Source organism: Eptatretus burgeri, chromosome 16 (genome assembly GCF_056783735.1).
Source record: "Eptatretus burgeri isolate ZD-2024b chromosome 16, Ebu_testis_v1, whole genome shotgun sequence".
Taxonomy (NCBI): Eukaryota; Metazoa; Chordata; class Myxini; order Myxiniformes; family Myxinidae; genus Eptatretus; species Eptatretus burgeri.
This window is the reverse complement of record NC_140976.1, coordinates 67,060,516-67,080,489: the sequence shown is the minus strand read 5'-3', so window position 1 is coordinate 67,080,489 and position 19,974 is coordinate 67,060,516. Positions and strand designations below refer to the sequence as shown.

General features: G+C 42.2%; 2 protein-coding genes across 7 annotated transcripts in view; one reads left to right on the top strand and one right to left on the bottom strand.

The window, feature by feature from the left end:
- Positions 1 to 19,974, bottom strand: part of RSPH14 (radial spoke head 14 homolog) — a 276,628-nt gene that overhangs the window by 119,963 nt on the left and 136,691 nt on the right. The window lies entirely within an intron of this gene.
- The window catches only part of GNAZ (G protein subunit alpha z), a 116,808-nt gene that overhangs the window by 38,794 nt on the left and 58,040 nt on the right, over positions 1 to 19,974 (top strand). The window contains exon 3 of one of the 3 annotated variants that reach the window (XR_015052585.1): positions 12,336 to 13,624. The exons of the other annotated variants lie outside the window; for them this stretch is intronic. The gene's annotated coding sequence lies outside the window, so the exon portion shown is untranslated. Of the gene's footprint in view, positions 1 to 12,335; positions 13,625 to 19,974 lie in introns of those variants that run through there. 3 annotated transcript variants of the gene reach the window in all.

The window sequence follows — 19,974 nt, the reverse complement described above, 5'->3', positions numbered from 1 at the left end:
ATTACTGGCTCTCTCACATGCCATGCCCTATCATGCTGTATATCCATGTATAGCATGGTTCTTGGAAGTATTATGAAGGTGATTTGTGTTATATATATATATATATATATATATATATATATATATATATATATATATATATATATATATATATATATATATATATGTGTTCAAGTATATAATTCAATTTGAATAATGATTTAAAGAGGTTTAATGGCATATAAATAATTTAATTCCTGGTTTTACGACCGTTTTCTCCAATTCCACCACCCTATCGAACATGTTACATTCGTTCTCCATGCCTGTTGTATGTGTCCATTATGACACCCTTTTTCTGTTTGGAATGATTTTCAGTTTTGCTTGACTGACAGACAGGCAGACAGAGCATGTGTGATTTTGTCTCACTACTCTTTGAGCATGTGTGATCAGGACGAATTCAGAGCCAGTGCATGGTAAAATGGCAGACTTGTCTTATTCATATTCCGATTCGTGTTCAAAATATAATATTAAATTTAAATGTTATTCCTCGATCATAAACTGATAAGACGACAGACGGACATGAACCAATTGCTTATCCTCACTTTTCGCTCAGCGTGCGTGGGGTAACAATCCTTTACAATGCCACATCTGTCAGAAAATGAGAGGAATCAAATCATTGGACACCTTTCAACAGGGTCTTCCATTCACCATGTTGTGAGGCTCTTTAACATGAGGGGAGGAACTGTGCATGACTTCAGAGGATGCTATCAAGCCACTGAATCAACAAGAGATATGCCAAAAGTGGACGTCTGAAGATAATTGCTGTGATTGCTGCCGGAGGTAGACATACCCGGTATTGAAATTGTTACTACCACGTTGAATCCTGATGTGAAAACGTTTTCCAGAAGGCAGCATGGCTTGATTAGGTCACAATGAAATGGACATGTAATTGTTCTGTATTTACCTGTCAGAGGATTCCACCTCATCTGTGCCCCATAATGTCCCATAAATAAATCACATCAACAATATTCATGTGTTCAGTGTTTTTGTTTTTTTATGGCTGAGGGTATGGTATATAAAGTGCCTTAAGAAAGTATTCACACTTGTTGACATTTTCACATTTTGTTGTGTTCGAGCCTGCATTTAAAATGGATTAAATTGAGATTGTTTTTTTTGTCACTGATCGACACAAAATACCCCATAATGACAAAGCAGAATTCTTTTTTTAAAAGAAATTTTTACAAATTAATTAAAAATGGAAAGCTGAAATGTCTTGCATCAACAAGTATTGAATCCCTTTGCTGTGACACTCCACATTGAGCTGAGGTGCATCCAATTTCCTTTGATCATCCTTGACATGTCTTGACAACTTGATTGGAGTCCACCTGTGGCCAATCCAATTGATTGGACATGATTTAGAAAGAAACGCACCTTTCTATATGAGGTCACATAGTTGACAGTGCATGTCAGAGTAGAAACTCAACCATGAAGTCCAAGAAACTGTCTGTATAACTCCATGATTGAATTGTGAGGAGGCATAAACCTGGGGAAGGGTATAAAATATTTTTGAAAGTGTTTAAAGGTCTCAAGAGCAATGTGAGCCACATCATTAGGAAATGGAAACAATATGGAAAACCGACACTCTTCCTCGAGCTGGTCGTCTGACCAAACTGAGCAACTGGGCAAGAAGTACCTTGGTCAAGGAGGTGACCAAGAACTAAATGACCACTCTGACGGAACGACAGAGTTCTTTGGTTGAAATGCAAGAACCTGCCGGAAGGACAACACTCTCTGCAGCACTTCACATATCTCGTCATTATGGAAGAATGGCCAGATGGAAGCCACTCCTGAAAAAAGGCACATGACAACGCATCTGGAGTTTGCCAAAAGGCACGTGAAAGACTCGGAGAGCATGATGCAAAAGGTTCTGTGGTCCGATGAGACGATCATGGAACTCTTTGGCCTGAATGTAAAGCACTACATCTGGCGGAAACCAAGCACAGCTCATCACCCATCGAACACCATCACGACTGTGAAGCATGATGGTAGCAGCATCATGCTATGGGGATGATTTTCAGTGGCAGCGACTTGGAGACTTGTAAGGATGGAGGGAACAATGAATGGAGCCAAAATACAGGTAAATCCTTTATGAGAAACAACTTTAGAGTGCAAAAGACCATAGACTGCAGTGAAGATTTACATGCCAACAGGACAATGACCCCAAGAATACAGCCAAAGCAACACTGGAATTCCTTCAGAAAAAAGAATGTGAAGATTCTTGAGTGGCCCAGCCAAATCCTACAGTTGAATCCCATTGAGAATCTGTGGAAAGACTTGAAGATTGCTGTTCAATGAGGCCTAAGTCACATTTGCTCAACGGCGAGGATACGGCGGCCATACGCCCTCTGAATTGACAAACGTTCGGCGGCCGCAGAGTTTCTGCGGTGGCCTCAGGATGGCCTTACGCCATTTGGCTATATTTTACAGGCTGTAAGGTCGCCGTGGAATTATAGCGTGGAGTTATAACTTTTTTCATTTCTACGTTCGCCTTTGCAATTCGACAAGCCGAAACAAAAGAACTGGTAAAAAAAAAAGAACGTAGAATGTTCATGTTCATGTTCGTAGATGAACGTAGAATGTTAAAAGAACATGTTCGCCTTAGGGCCCCCCTGCGGTCCCCCTGCGGTCGCCTTGCGAGCACCTTGCGTCTGCCTTGAAAATTATATGGCCACCGCAGGAACGCCCTAAGGTCACCGTGCAACATCAAATCAAAGACCGTACGTAACCCCCACGTTTTCGGTCTCCACAATTTATAAATACGCCGTGCGGCTCCCAGAAAATAAAAACATATGTGACTGCTACATTGTGTGACCGTGGAAATACTGCAGCCGCCGTATAATTGCTAGTGGCCGTATATTTTGGTGACCCCACGGCCGCCGTGGCAAATGTGACTTCGGCCTGACGCTCCCCATCCAACTTGACAGATCTTGAGCAAATCTGCAAGGAAGAATGTGAGAAAATCCCGAAATCAAGATGTACAAAGCTGATCCAGACATATACAAAAAGGCTCGAAGCTGTAATCACTACCAAAGGCACTTTTGCAAAGTATTAACCCAGGGGCTTGAAAAATTCTGTAAACTAGAAGGGCACTCAGTAGAGCACATACCTCCACCTCGCAATGCCTGATCCATGAGAACCTATCGAGTCCAATATATTTTTGAAATATCATGCTATACATTACTATATCGTTTTTGACCCTATTTCTCACTGGTGAAGAATCACTTAAAAAATTCAATAATTCTTGTATCCGGATCTGGATCCAGAACTTCACCAAATTGAGTAACCTCTTCCTGGTCACAGACCCAATGTGTCCACCAAGTTTCATCCGAATCCATCCACAACTTTTTGAGATATCGTGCTGCATATCGTTTTTGGCCGCATCTCTCAATTGTGAAGAATCACTTGAAATATTCTCGTAGTTGCATCCGGATCTGGATGTTCACCAAAATCGAATCAGTTCATCATTGTCACACACCGAACCTGTCCTCAAAATTTCATCAGGATCCGTCCACAACTTTTTGAGATATCATGTACACAAACAGACAAACAGACAAACAGGGGTGAAAACATGACCTCCTTCACCTTCGGTGCCAGAGGTAATTAGATATTTCTGCATTTCATTTTCAAAAAAATTGTAAAAATTTCTAAAAACATGTTTTCACTTTGACATTATGGGGTATTTTGTGTAGATCAGTGACGAAAAATTTAAATTTTATCCATTTAAAATTCAGACGAACACAACAAAATGTGAAAAAGTGAAGGGGTGTGAATACTTTCTGAAGGCACTGTATGTAGCCAATGTCATCTGTACCCTTAAAGCTGATTCAAGTATTGACATTTTTCCAGCTGATAATGGCGAAGCTACTGTAGTTATGGACAAGACAGCATATTCACAGAAAGTAAACTAACTTCTGGAGGACGAAGAAGTTTACATTGTACTGCAGTCTGATCCAATGAAAACTTTCACAAAAAATGATCAGTAGAATGCTCACTAAGTTGAAATGTTTGAGGTGTATAACCATTGGTGACTGGCTTCGGAGTTAGAAGTTAGAAACAGGTTTCGGAGTAAGAAACACTGAAGGTGAAAGAGTACTTGAGTTTGGGGATGCTTTAGATATGATCATCTGCAACACAATGTTTCAGAAGAGCCCTAGCAGACTGATCACCTCTGAGTCGGGAGGTATAAAGAGCCAGAAAGACTACTATCTAATTTGAAGATTCGACAGGAAGTTGGTTTCGGATGGAGAAGAACGTGCCATACAACAAAGGCTGCTCGTGTGTGATGTAAAGTTCAGTTGGAGCAGGGAAAAGAGGAAACCTTATGTCCCAAGGATAAGAATATGGAAACTAAGAGAAGAATGTAAAGGAACATTTCTATTGAGAAATTCTGGGAATGAATCTTGGAAACCCTATAATAGGAGAGGGTGTAGAGAGTTATTAGGACTCTTTAAAAGATGGGCTGCTGCGAGCTACTGAAAAGACATGTGGCTGATCGAAGGGCTCAGCACGACTAGAGGCTACATGGTGATTTAATAATGAGGTGGATATGGCGATTCAAGAAAAAAGAAAATTGTTTAGGATTTGGAAAAAGGGAGGGGATAAGGAGGAATACTCAGTGGCTAAACGTAGGGCAAAAAGGGAAGTTTACAAGGCCAAAAAATGAGTACGGGATTCACTTTCAGATGTGATAAATAATGCAGATAGTAGAGGGGGAGATATTTCGGATAGCAGAACAAATGATCGGTCAAAATAAGAATCTCATAGGAGAAGAATGTGCGAAGAATGATATGGGAAATATACTGGTTGACCATTGGGAGATAAATGCTTGGAGGAGTGACTATGAGCACCTGATAAATGAGGAGTTCCCTTGGAACAGAGATATTCTGGAGGCGTTCGATCCGGTGCAGGGTCCATCACCTGAGATGAAGAATGAATGGGTGAAGAAAGCCATCGATGAAATGAAGAATGGTAAAGCGGCGAGCAACACTGGTATGGTTGCAGAGATGCTGAAGGCTGGTGATATTGGAGTGAATTTAATCACTAAATAGATAAATGCAATTACAAGGGAGACATCTATCCCAGATGACTAGTTGAAGAGTGTAATGGTGAATATTTATAAAGGGAAGGGGGATGCTTTTGTTCAGAGCAACTTTTGGGGTCTGAAGTTGTTGGACCATGGAATGAAGGTGGTCGAGAGAGTCATGGATAAATTGATAAGAGAGAGTGTTAATTTTCATGAAATGAAATTTGGTTTCATGCCAGGAAGGGGCACGATCAAGGCTATTTTTAATAGGTTGGCGATTACAGTAAAAACTACCTGGGGAAGAAGAAACAACTGCACTTTATATTTGTGGATTTGGAGAAGACGTTCGATCGGGTGCCTCGGGAAGTGGTGCAATGGTCCGTGAGAAAGTTACGTGTGGAGGATTGGTGAGTTGGGGGAGTCATGGCAATATAAAATGGCCCAAAACCTCTGTGAGGGTAAATTAAGTGCAGAGTGAGGATTTTGAAGTGAAAGTGGGTGTTCATCAGGGGTCAGTCTTGAGTCCAATCCTGTTCATCATGGTTCTTGAGGCTATATCAAAGGAATTTAGAGGAAGCTCACCTTGGGATCTCCTGGATGCTGATGACCTAGTTCTGATAGCTGACAGTGTGGAAAAGGTAATGGGCAGTGTGACCACTCCTCATTTTCATAAATGCCAAGGTGAACCAATGAAAAAAGCCAAGAATTCACAAGGTTTTGGAAAAGCGATGATAATAGAAAACCTATACGCCAAGAGAACCTATAAAAAAAAAAACAAGACGCCAAGGTGAGCAACGAATAGCCAAGATCTTGTGAAAAAAGCCAAGGAGTGGTCACACTGGTAATGGGTAAATATACAGTCTGGAAGCCAGAGGAGTGAAAGTGAATACAGGGAAAACAAAGTACTGATTAGTGGTGCAGGAGAAGGAAGTGTGGAAAGAAAAAGTGGAGATAGCCCTGTGCTGTCTGTAAAAAAAGAAGGTGTTGGATGCAATTAAATATTGTGTAAATCCTACAACTGCTGGTTGCACATGAGGTGTAGAGGCATCAGGGGTAGACTGCAGGTGGTTCCTGACTTAATATGTGCTGTTTCCACAGGTAAACAAGTGACTCCAGTTAGAGAGGAAAGGTTAGTTTATGGCGATATATCCCTGGAATGTGTCGATAAATAATGTTACCTTGGTGATACGATTGGTGCAGGTGGTGGTGTGTGGAGGCAGATTACAAGAACTAGAAGTGGCTGGAGGAAGTTTAGGAAGTTGTTACCCCTATTGACATCAAGAGGGAACTCTCTCCGATTGAAGGGAAAACTTTACGAAGCTTGTGTTGGAAGCGTGATGATGTATGGCAGCGAAACATGGGTGATCAGAAAGGAGGATGAATGGAGGTGTGAACGAAATGAGAATGGTGAGGTGGATGCGTGATGTGACACTGAAGGATAGGAAACCAAATGTGGCATGAAGAGGCAGGTTGGGTATAGAAAGCATGAGTGAGTTTATGCATAGGGGTAGGATGAGATGGTTTGGACATGTGGAAAGGATGGGGGTGGGCAGATGTGGAAAGAGATCTACAAATATGAATGTGAATGGAAGGAGAGCTCGAGGCTGTTCGAGGAAAACATGGGATGTGTTGCTGAGAGATGATCTTCGAGTGAAAGGCCTGACAAGAGGGCTAGCAAGGGATCGTGCAGCCTAGAAAGCAGCCATTAAGTGAACCACGGCTTACAAATGGCCATAAAATGATGATGATGATGATGATGATCATCATCATCATCATCATCATCATGAAATCAACAATTTGTGATGTGAATGAGCTCTTTATTTAAAAGTTTACAGCTATAGTAATTTTAATGTAAATGCAGCACAAGTTATAAAGTAAGAGGCAGAAGAGGTGTTGGTTACTGTTGCCAAGCAACCAGTTCCAGTTTCAGCTCCATTGTTTTGGGTAACATGACCCGCATTGAGCAGACTGAGGCTACACCGGCCAACTCTTATTTGCGGATATTTTCATTTACGGACATTTTCCGACGGTTTTGTGATTTTTATTTTCCCTCGGATATTGGCTTCGAGTTGCACCAGTGTGCAAAATTTCACCTTTCTCTGCCACCTAGAAGGTTCTAAACAATTATATCAGTGAGTGAGTGAGTAAGTCAGTGGTTAGAAACAGGTAGTGGTGAGTCGGTGGGGGGGGGGGGGGTGGAGAGAAGGGATGAAGTCAGTTATAGGGTGCCAAATTAATAAACATCAACAACACATTCACATTTTGATGAGACCCTCACACTAACATCACAATCACTACATATGCATACAATCACCCATTCATACCTAAGCTACCACCCCAAATGTCCATCTACCATTATATCTTAAATACTTCTAATTATCTACCATGGCCTGTAAAATATTCAGCCCCCCCCCCCCAATTTTTCACAATTTGACACCTCCTTAGCTTATGTCATGATTGTTTTAAATCAAACTTTAAATATAGAGTCTGCTCAAACTACTCCAAAGTGATAAAGCAATAAAAATGCAGATAAAATGTGAATACGTTTGATTAATAGAGAAACATCAGATGATTCTCAGTTGTGTAAGTATTCAAACCCTTCACCTAATTTACCCGAAAATCACTTCAGGAGTAAATTATTTGTTTGAAAGGTTACAAAATATATGTAATAGGTTTCACCTGTATGTAATCATTGGTTTAAATTACAAATTAAACTTCCACACTTATCTAAGGACTTTTAAGGTGCAACTCATGTGTTCAACCAACAAGGAAAACATGAAGACCAAGGAGCTTTCCAAAGAAGTCAGACATGAAGTGGTGGAGAATCATGTTCAGGAGCGGGTTATAAGAAGATTTTAAAATCACTCATTAACTCTTTGAGTTCGGTGAAATCCAACAAGAAGTGGAAGACGTATCATACCACCCAGACTCTACCCTGATCAGGGTGCCCATCCGTACTCTGCAGTTGAGCAAGCAGGAAACTGGTTCAGGTTGTCACTGTAAATCCAACAATGACTTTGAAAGATCTACAGACTCTATGTCTGAGATGGCGGTCAGTGTTCATCAATCAACAATATCCCGTTCCATTCACAAAGCTGGCCTCTATGGGCAGGTGGCAAGAAAAAAACCATGACTGAAAAAGACACATCTAAAAGCTAGTATGGAGTTTGTGATAAAGCATCTTAATGATACTGCAGGCATGTGGAGAATGGTTTTGTGGTCAGACGAGACAAAAATTGAACTTTTTGGTCTAAATTCAACGCATTACGTCTGGAGCAAACCTAACACTGCACATCACACAGTGAACACCAACCCTACTGTCAAGCATGGTGGTGGTAGCATCATGTTATGAGACTACTTTTCATCAGCAGGACCTGGCAAGTTTGTCAGGATAGAAGGGACAATGGATGGAGCAAAGTACAGGAGAATCCTTGATGAAAACCTGCTTGAGTCAGCCATGAATCTGAAACTGTGAAGGAGATTCATATTTCATCAGGACAATGATCCAAAACATAACGCTAAGGCTGCACTGGAGTGTCTGAATAAGAATAAAATAAATGTTCTTGAGTGGCCCAGTCAAAGTCCTGACTTGAACCCAATTTAACATTTATGGTGAGACTTGAAGATCGCAGTCCATCGACGATCTCCATCAAACTTGGCAGGACTAGAGAAATTCTCACAAGAAGAATGGGTAAAGATTTCACCATCTCACTCTGTAAAGCTGGTGGAGACCAACCCAAGAACACTCATAGCAGTCATTGCTGTAAAAAGTGCTTCCACCAAGTAATCTTAGGGGCTGAATACTATTACAACCAGTGAATGTTGATTTGTACATGTTTTTTTTTTACAGGTATTCCTGACATGCAACCTCCTCCAACTACAACAGTGTTTAGTTTGATCTCTTCAATTATTAATAAAAATTATTTCCGCATAATTCGTAATTCATCTAAATGAGCCATTATTGGTCGGGGGTGAATACTTTTGCAGGCCACTCTATCTAATTACAGTTTGAACCTGTCTACTTTTTCTGCTGCCGCTAACCCTCCAGGAATGCCATTCCATGCATTTACAATCACTCCGAGTGAAAATCCCTGGTCTTATTACAATCCGAAGTCTCCTCTGTTTTAGTCCAAGGTTGTGGCCGCTGGTCAGGCCACTTTTCCTTCTGCTCTAAAACTTTTCTAGACTTTCTACATGTATCCCACTTTTGGTGACATTAATGATCAGATTTCTCCAAACATCCCTATCCTGCAGTGCTCCCTGAAGCTCTGGCATAGACAGCTTGGTTGCAGCCGTTAACCCATCCATCCAGCACATATAAGGCCTGCCTCTTCCTCTTCTTCCCTCAACCATACCCAGCATGATTGACCTCTTCAGACTTTCATGTATCTTAAATACCTCAATCACATCTATTCGTAATCGCCTCCTTTCTCATGAATAAATTTTGTCTCGTCCAACTGCTCCTCATACCTTAGACTGCATAGTCCCCTGCTTTGCAGGTTGTGCTGGTCATCAAATGCTGCTGGTGCTGGTCAAGTGGTGAATAGGTAGAGTGTGTTGGTCATCAAAATATAGATCAATTACTGCTCCATAGCCCCAAGAAGGAAGCCAGACATAACAACACACACACACATACACACAAACATATACCAGTACAAACAAAAGCTATTTTATTTGAAGTTATAACCTTAACTTACAAACAATTTATTGATTTCCCAACTGCTCGGATCATCAGCTGGGCCCAGTTTATCATCATCAATAACAAATTTAAACATGCTGCACTACGTATCCTCGCAACCACCAATAAATTATTTTCATGCTTATTTATAACGTATTTCATAAATCATATTTATTTCCTTAATTTTATTTGTTTAATCTAAATACCTCCTTTATTTAATGCATATATACACATATATATTTAACCAATAATATTAATTGAAGAATTTCCATCATTAAAGTAATTAATTCGTTATTATTATTATAACAAATGCAATGCAACAGGAACTTGTTTTCATGAAAACTAACCAAACTTAAATAAAAGGCGACGATGGAGTCGAAAGACATTCTCACAAGACCTGATCAAACAATCAGCCAAATATCCTTTGTTTATCATGATAGAAAAAAACCTTCTCAGCACGTTCCACAAAATCATCCTTTACTGAACAAATTCTTACAAAATCTAAGCAGCTGAGATGAAAAGACATTGTAACCCATTTTAATTGGCACATTGTTATCTGGAAAGGTGTACACGATTACCGGAAAACTGAAATCATCAACTTTATTAAAACCACTTGTACTAAAACCATTCTGTCCAACTCTAACCAACGCATCCAGATATGCAGCAAATGTCCAATCATAACTTGGTCAGAGCGAAAATGGGATGGCTTGAAGCAGATGGGACAGACAATGCATACAACACTGACATTACATGCATACACCACCACAAAACTTTCCCACACCACACTAGAATACTGCTTCACCATACAATGCAGGCACACTCACCCATAACCCTCTCCTTCCAGCTTACCAGCTCACTCCACCTACTCACACCACCCAGGGGACCCATAAATGTGGTGACAGCAACACTGTGCTCTCTCGGAAGTGCATAAGCAGATAAATGTTTGCATAACCGCTCACATATATCTGCAATTTAAGAAAGAGCAGAACACTGATGATTGATGGTGTGGCTCTGTCCCGAGACCATAAAAATTGCACGTTTGGGCACATGGCCAGACATGAGCTGCAAATTGGGTATAAGATGGCTGCCATTTGTCTGAGCTGGAGTTTCGGCTTGAGGAACTTTGTGGATCACAAAGGTTTTGTTGCCTGAGACTGAGACAGTTCTTTCCTGTTTGTTTCAAATCAGTGTAGTAGAGCTTAGCACAAATTATTGGTTGGCTGTGCCTCTAAATAAACAAGAGATAATCCCAAATGCATTCTCCTATGAAAGGTGAAAAGGTGAGTCAAACCCTGTGGAAGAACTATGACACTGAATGGATCAGGATGTAACACACAGGGAAAAGGAGAAAGAGAGGGGGGGGGGACACAAACAGCAGGGTTAAAGGCCAAAATAGAGGGAGATTTGGACAAATATGTGACGTGGGTAGGGATAAGGGGATGCAGAGGACTCATGGGGTGGACAAGATATATACAGAAGTAAAGTCTCAGGAAGAAAAAACTGGAAATTTGCAGTCGGGGTGGCGGTGGGTTAACGGGTATAAAAGATCATGGTTCCGAATGCGGGGTGATCTGAGATGGTGGTGAACAGCTGTTTTGAAGACCTGGAGGGAAGAATGAGATTGAAGAGAATGTGGATGTTGATTCCACAGGTGAGGGGGAAAAGAGGAACAAATGAGTGGAGGTTGGTATCCATTATGAGGGGGCCATTTATTTTTTCATCCATAAAAATATCCAAGTTTGTTATTTTATCTTTTCCTATACCTTCCCTTTGTATTTACGTCTCCCACACTCTCCATCACCAGGTTCTTTCACTTTTCCTCTCTCTCTCTTCTCTTCTTCTTTTTTCTCATTTAAAAATTTTTCTTTATTCATCTTCGACCCCCACCCCAACTCATGTACCCATATATCAGCCTACATTTCTTGGTTTCTATATTGGTACAATGTACTCGGTTCACACACTTTTCTCGTACCTAACAAATATGCTTTGTGAAAGTGGGTTTGAAGGGAAAATGGCATTCTCGCTCCAAAAACCTCACATCTATGGATGAATGACACATTAACACGGCTGTGTTAGTTTTCTCAACGTTATGAGAAAATGTCACCTTTAAGGAAGTTTAACCACTTCCACACACCTGTCCAGACTGACTCTCTGCATGCCATTTTTAAACATGTGTTCATCGCTGCTCTCTAATCGGATGCTGCTCGAAATAACTACTAAGAATCTTTTTTAACTCTGACAAATTTCTATCCTACCTCATTTTATTTGCATCACTGAAATAACTACGGACCTTTACCAGCATTTTTCACAGTTCTGGTATATTTTTTCCAATGCGCGATATTGTTAGTTGTACATACTGAGTGAACACATTGTTGGTAATTTGGTATAATTTTGGTTTCGGCTGCTTGGCATCCTCATTTGAGCACTCTGCTCACTTTGCTGGGATTCGAAGCTCAAATCTCATCAACTGTTGATGTTTGTTTTGTTTTTTTTTCCATTGTTTCCTAATGTACTTTTACTTCATGAAAAAGCACATTGCGGTCTCCTAATGTCCTTGATCTACGTATTCTTTTCAATATTTTTTTTTATGCACAGACTCAACGGTGATCCATGGAAACTGCAAAACAAAAATTGGATTTCTGAAACTCCACCCGACCCTTTTACCAACTTGCACATCCCAACAGCCGGCAGTCTTTGAGCAAATGCACAAGCAGTATCTAAGGAGACCGCTTTTGTGTCTACCGCCATTTTCACATCAGATTTGATCAGAATGAAAACACAGTCGTTGATGTGTTGCTACCGATTGACCCTCCAGTAGTTATTTCTGCCACCAAAGGTGGATGGAGGTTCTGTTTGTCTGTCTGTGAACGGGATATCTAAAATGGTTGTGGACAGATTCAGATGAAATTTAGTGGACAGGTTGGTTGTGTGACAAGGAAGAATTGATTCATTTTGGTGAAGATCTGGATCTGGATGTGGATCTGGATCCTAGAATTTTTAAAGTGATTCTTCACCATTAAGTGATGGGGCCAAAAACGATATATAGCACGATATCTCAAAAAGTTATCGATGGATTCGGACGAAACTTGGTGGATGAGTTGGGTAGGTGCCAAGAACAAGCCGATTTAAATTTTAGTTCAGATCCGAATCCAGATCTGGCCTAACAGTGGGATACAAAACGTAAACTGTTCAGCCTGGTGGAAGTATGTGCTCTTCCGAGTGCCATTCTAGTTTATTCCTGTCATTATTGCACTCATATAATGTCATAACCTTGTCCTTTCCTTCTTACTTTACTTACTAAATCCACCATTTTATGATTGCTATCATGCTGATTGTACTTGCCGACTTGTCGTCGATCTACCTTCTCATCCATGTGCCAGTACTGAATCGCAAGCCATAATCTTGATGATGTTGATGTCATAATCTTGATTATCTGAGGATCACTGCAATGATGGATTATATTACTTTACTCAATACTGTTTCACATCATGACAATCTTGATGTGAACTATCTTGTGGCCATTTTTGGGCAGTTTCAAATGTAAATCAAGTTCTTTACCTTTTGGATTTGAAGACTACAAATACAAGCATATTCACCAGCCTGACCACAAATTTCTTTGTTCTATATTTCTGTTTTTTGGCACATGTCCTGGAACATAGAAATCATGGCCTTCCCACTTATTCTTCGGAAACATGGATAACTATCTATTGCTACGTGCTTTGTGGTTTTCCTATTCACTGACATATTCCTGTCTTTGTTCGGTTCCCCCCCCACATGTTACGTCTTGTGCCTGTATATGTGACCTACACAGACTGTAACAACATCACATGCACATGGCACAAAGCTCCCATTGCTTTTAAACCTGAATAAATTACCATATTCAAGAAAAACGTACCTCTGTCTTGCCAAGTTGTCTGACTGTGACCCTGACCCATACCTTTCGGGGGTGGGGGGGGGGGCTTGCCTCCTAGGTATCATTTGACGCCTCGAGAATTTGAGACCAAAAAGGTGAAAAAAACAAAAACAAGCTCAAATGAGCTAAGATCCTCGTCCTCTTAATGATGACGTCATAAAAACGAATATGACGTCATTCTGATGTATCAGGTTTGCGATAAATTATCGGTCTAATGCCCGGCTTGATTCCCGCAAACAAAATTCAAACAGCTTGCCTAGTTTAGGAGATAATGGTACAGGCGATTTCCATTAGCGGCGATATTATGACGTCAACTTTTTTCTTGGAAGAATTTCCAAAATCTGAGATGGTTACTGCCTGTGCGTGGGCTTTCTGCATATACATGGCAATTTTCACGAATATCCGATGAAAACTCTGGGTTGTGAAACAAAAAATGTCAAAAAATAGGAATGACGTCATAAAAAATATATGACGTCATAGTGATGTATCATATGTGCGGTAATTCATCTCTGATAATGCTCTGTTCGATTCCCGCAAACAGAATTCAAAAAGCTTGCCGAGTTTCGGAGATAATTTTTTAGGTGATTTCCATTAGCGGAGATATTTGACGTCATAACTTTTTTTCTAGGAGGAATTTTCAAAATCGGAGATCGTTACTGTCTGCGCAGGGTATTTTTACATATATGCGCCAAGTTTCAGGAAGTTTAGATGAAAACTGTAGGCTGTGAAACAAAAAAGTCCACATGAACAACAACGTGAGTAAGATTTAGAAATCCTCCACGAGGATATAAAAAACAAAGGTTAACATGAGAAAAATCCTTGAGCCTTTTGTGTGGACTGAGGCCACACCATGGTGTCAGGTGTAAAACCCAACCTTCATTAATCTGAGACAGTGAGAAATGAACAGGACAGAACATCATAAATATATGTGGAAAAACATATGGGCCCAGACCAGGAATCAAACCAAGGTTCTCTAGTAAACCACACAGGTGCTCTGCTATCTGAGCTATCTGTGTGACCCTTATTTGAAGTAAAGGGGCTGTCACACCTTGACTTTTTAGCCAGCGTATGGCAAGGTCTCAAAATGTATGTAAAACGCTGGTGTACGCTGAACTATTGATGTTTTTTTTTTAAGTTTTGGGCATATAATAACGTGTTGGACGTATGCATAACGTATTAGTAACGTACACAGAACGTTTCAATCACATATAGATAACTAATACCAACGAATGCTGAGCGTGTTGTCGGCGTTCACAACCTATGCCCAACGATAGTCTAACTTATGCATAGCACGGCAGCGTATCGCCGACGATCACGTGGCGTAGGCTATTAATAGGCTGCGGCTCGAGGATTGAAATCATAACCGCACTAGACATCGAAGTGTGAAGCCGCTGTCACACCTTGACGTTTTAGCCAGCGTATGCCGACGTATGAAAAATTTGCCGAACCAAGCTGACACACGTCGAATATGTTATGGGTAAGTTTTGTGTATGTTAAGAGCATGCTGGCATACGTCGTAGTACGCTGGCATATGACACACATTCTGCTTACGCTGGCATAAGTTGTAGGCACGTTACGCGATCGTTGACACACGTCGACACACGTTACTTGTATGTTACTCATAAGTCGAAACACGTCGAGGTAATGGTTAGCGTCAGTGTTCCAGACTCCCTGGATTTTTTTTTCTTTCTTCGGTATGTCGGTGATGTTGACACTTCGATTTCTAGTGCAGTTATGATTTAAATCGTTGAGCGGCAGCCTATTAATTATATTATAACCGCACTAGAAATCGAAGTGTCAACATCAACGTCATGCCGAAGGAAAAAAAAAACAAACAAACCAGGGAGTCTGGAACACCATTACCTAACGTGTTTTGTTACCTAACATAACTAACGTAGCTAAACAATACCTTGATGTGTTTCGAATTATGAGGAACTTACAAGTAACGTGTGTGGACGTGTGTCAACGATCGCGTAACGTGCCTAATACACGTTACTCATAGGTTATAAATAAGTTGCGGGTACGCTAAACATTACCTCGACATGTTTCGACTTATGAGTAACTTACAAGTAACGTGTGTCGACGTGTGTCAACGATCGCGTAACGTGCCTACAACTTATGGCCAGCGTTATGCGAAACGTGTGAGTCATACGCTGGTATACGTCGAAAAATTTCAAGCATGGAAAATTTGTTTAACAGCTCGGCGTACTACGACAAATGCCAGCATACTTCGACTTATGCCAGCGTGCTCTTAACGTATACAAACTTACCCATAACGTATTCGACATGTGCCAGCGTTTTAGCCAAATTTTTCATACGTCAGGCATACGCTGGCTAAATCGTCAAGGTGTGACAGGGCCTTGAGAGAGTAATTGAACATGATAGAAATGGTGTAATCTGTAAAAGGTATCGAGGGTGGTGTGTTTTATTTTGTTGGAGGATTTTGCCTCTGCTTTTTATCATCGGAAGCCACATATCTTAAATACATCGAAGTATGATGGAACTAGGCCCAAATCCGAGTCTGAGCATGCCGTCAAGGAGCCAGAACAACAGGTATGTGCTTCACCTGCCCCTGATATCGCCGGAAATGAGGTAAGGTGCCCTTGATTACCTAATTATCCTAAATATTGCAATGGACGACGCTTCAAAGCAGATGGGTATGGAAGGTATGATTGGCTGGTGTATTCTGTTGGGAGATATGCAACATTCTGTTACCATTGCCGGTGTTTTGCTCCCCATGTTTCGAAGCAAAATAACTTTACTCAGAGTATTGAGCATAGAAAATGGTAATCGGTGATAAGTCTAAAGGACTTGACAAGCATGTCGGCACGATGTGTCACATCTCGGCTGTGGCGATGTGGATTGAGAAAAAAACGAAGGGTGGAAGGGGGCGGTAGCATCTCAGCCGTGGTGATAGAGATGTGTTGCAGAGACGGCGACACTACATCACAAGTATCACAAAGGTTATGCAGTTTTTAACGCTGCATGAGCTGCCATTCTGGGGAGATTTTGTTCTGGACCTCCATCAAAAAGTTGGCCAGGTTGACAGACTTTCAGTGTACCTTGCTGAAACATAATCAACTTTAAAATATTCAGAATGAGATTCTTCGAAACAGCACTTGTACCTCACCAGATATAAAATGATGTAATTGCTTTCATGGCTGATATGATGACCGAGTCTGTCGCTGAAGATGTCAAGTCAGCTGATGTTCAATTGTTCTCCCTAATGGCAGATGCTAGCCGGAACAAAAGAAACGTGGAAAACTTATCCATCGCCCTTCAATATATACGAGCCGTTGATCAAAATTCCTCATCCAGAAAAGTTGGCCACAGGGGCTATTACAAAAGTGATTCTAGATACTATATGTGATTTGAGCATTGACACATCTCAAATGATTTTGCAATGCTATGATTGAGCAAGTTCCATGAGTGGGAATAAGAGTGGTGTTCAATTGCTCTTCCAAAAGGAATTGGGGTGATTTGTTCCCTATATGTGCATTGTTTTAACCACTGTCTACATCTAGTTGTGGTTGACTTGGTCAGCACAGAACCGGCAAATCAATTATTCCATCACTGCAGCATCATACAATTTTTCCGCAAGCCCAAGGTGGGTGCCCTGTACGATGGTACAAGCGTTAAAAGAGTGCTCGACACTCATTGGATGGGACATTTTGATGCTGTGTACTCTTGTGAACAATATTGAAGCAATTTTGGAGACGATGTATGAGATCAAGAAGAATTAAGATTGCCTGTGGATGCAGTGACGCGCGGCTCTGGCGCATGCTCCCATACCTGACCTGACCTGTATGAGATCAGAAAGAGTCAAGATTTTGATGGTGATACCGTCATGATAACTGCTGGACTATGAGCAGTACTAAGTGGTGAGAGTTTTAGGTACACGACCGTAGCCATAAAACAGATTATAGGCATGCTTGCTCCATTGCATAAGTGCCTCCAATCCAGGGAGACCGACTTACAACAAGCAATGCCTTTGACAGAAACTGTCAAAGATGATTTGAAATCCCTGAGATACGATGAACCTCATGAAGAAAACTGGGCGACTGCAACTTCACTCATATCTGACGAAGTAAATAACAATGAGCAAGGCTCAGCCCCAAACGTCGTCGGATCGCGAACAATAAACTTGGCCATTTCACTGGTGTTTTCTACTGGAGATGTAGAAGTGGACCAAGATGAGTCATGTGACTCAAAGACGTGCATGAAACGTGTTTTTTTTTAACAATAGACACAATGATGACAGAGATGGAGGCAAGGTTCGTTGAGAATGGTGAGCTGTACAATGCTATCCAAGGTCTGTCATTAAATTCTCCAACATTTCTGAGCAATGAAACCCTGTGTTGCGAATTTGCGCCCGCCGGCATGCGATCGGCTGCTCGACTCGAATGGCGGCCGCCTCGCCCACCGGAACGGACAATTCTGTCGTGACCCTCTCGGAACAACACCGGGAGCTAGTCACGGGTGGGGGTTTAACCCCACCACGACCGTGCCAATTGCCCACCCGCGCAGGATAGGGTTGCTCGCCAAATTCAATCTACCTAAGTACCTGCGCAGATGGTCGACCGGGCGATCGTACCTCGCCGCAGGCCACTCCGGACATGAACCGCTTAAGCGGTCCGTTCCGTGCTACAGTGATAACCGAGCAGTGTTATCGTCGGCCTCGACGGTTCCGATTAATTATCAGGCGTATTAAGCCCACTACGAACCCTTTACATGAAGCAGGATGGAGGGTCAATCAAGAAAAGACGAAGCGAAACGGGAAAACAGTTCACACAATGCACATTTATTATGTGACACACAGAAAGCACCCATACACAGCCAATCAGTCAAAATGCACATATATCAACCCAAACAATAGCAACAATGCAGAGCTACAACCGAATAAGACCGACACACGGAAACACTTACACAGTTCTACTTTACAAGACACGGCGCCACAAGATCCATACAAAAACCCCGAAAAGAAAATGGTGACTTCCCTTTGGGCCGTCGAGTCCCTATCCTATGTCCATCGACGTGGTCGCATCTGGCCGCGACTCCGTGCCCCGGCAGGGTAGGCGAATCCTCTCCGGCGTGCCTCGCGCCGGCACGCATTGGCCGCTCGACGCCACGGACGGAGTTTCCGGTGCTATCCCAGCCCGGATAGAAGGGGGGGGGGGGGAAACGTTGTTGCTCAAGGTTGCGGTGTGGGGAATGGCCGATGCTCCGTCCCGCCAGCGGGGTCTCGGGACCACCCCACAAAAGACCAGGCCAGCGGCCACCAGGAAGAGAAGAGGACGAGCGAGCCGGAAGACAGGAAAGAGAGCAAGAGCAACAACAGCGCTCCTTCCTTGTCCGACTTTTTATCCCCCGGGGCTCCGCCCTTCACTCCGCCCCCGTTTTCGGCTCCACCCTCCATCGAGAGGATTCTCGAAGAGGAGCGTTCCCTCACCCCGACCGCCTCACGCTGGTCATCCACCAATCGGCGGCAAGCTGCCCCTCCCCCTTCTCCTCCCTCACACCAAGCGCGGAGAAGAATGGCGCGAAAAACCCACCAGCATCGTTGGCAGTTTTCGTCCGTTTTAAATAAAAGATAGGGAAAGAAAAACGACTAACTCAAAGCGTCGCAGCCCCGGATGGATCACATAAATTCCCTCTAGACAACGGGTTTGGGCTAACTACACATGTACTTAAGAGATATCTTACCTACGGGACCTGAATGGTGGTTTGCGAATTTCCACAGCCGTAACACCTGCAACCTCTGCCGAGGCTTGGACTTGGAGTCACGATCGCCACTCGAGGAGCTCACTGTTGCTAAGGCATTTATAAGTCGCACCGTGATCTCTGGATTGGAATTGGATGTGCATATACGAGAAGTGCTCTAAATATAAATGGAGAATGCTTCTGCTGATGATGTTTTGGATTTGTTGTAATCATTTCCACTGATGAACACCTCTGTGTTAGAGAAAAAAACAAAAACATCACAAGGTGATGATTGTCATAAATGCTTGATGAGTGACTGTTCGGAAGCCTGATGTTGGCTTAATGGTTAGGGGTGGTGGGCTTGGGATCTTAGGGTCCTGAGTTCAAATCCTGCTCGGCTGTTGAATTAATACCAGGTGGGGTTGACTCAGCCTGTCATCCTTCTGAGGTCGGCAAAATGAGTTCCAGCTTGCTGAGAAGTCCCAGTGTGTGCCCCGGTTTAGAATAAGTACATCTTATCCCTCCCTGTGTCAGAAGAGGCGACAAAATGGTTGGTGTCAGGAAGGGCATCTGGCCATAAAAAAGACATTGCCTCAAAAAGGGAACCATGATAGAAGATTG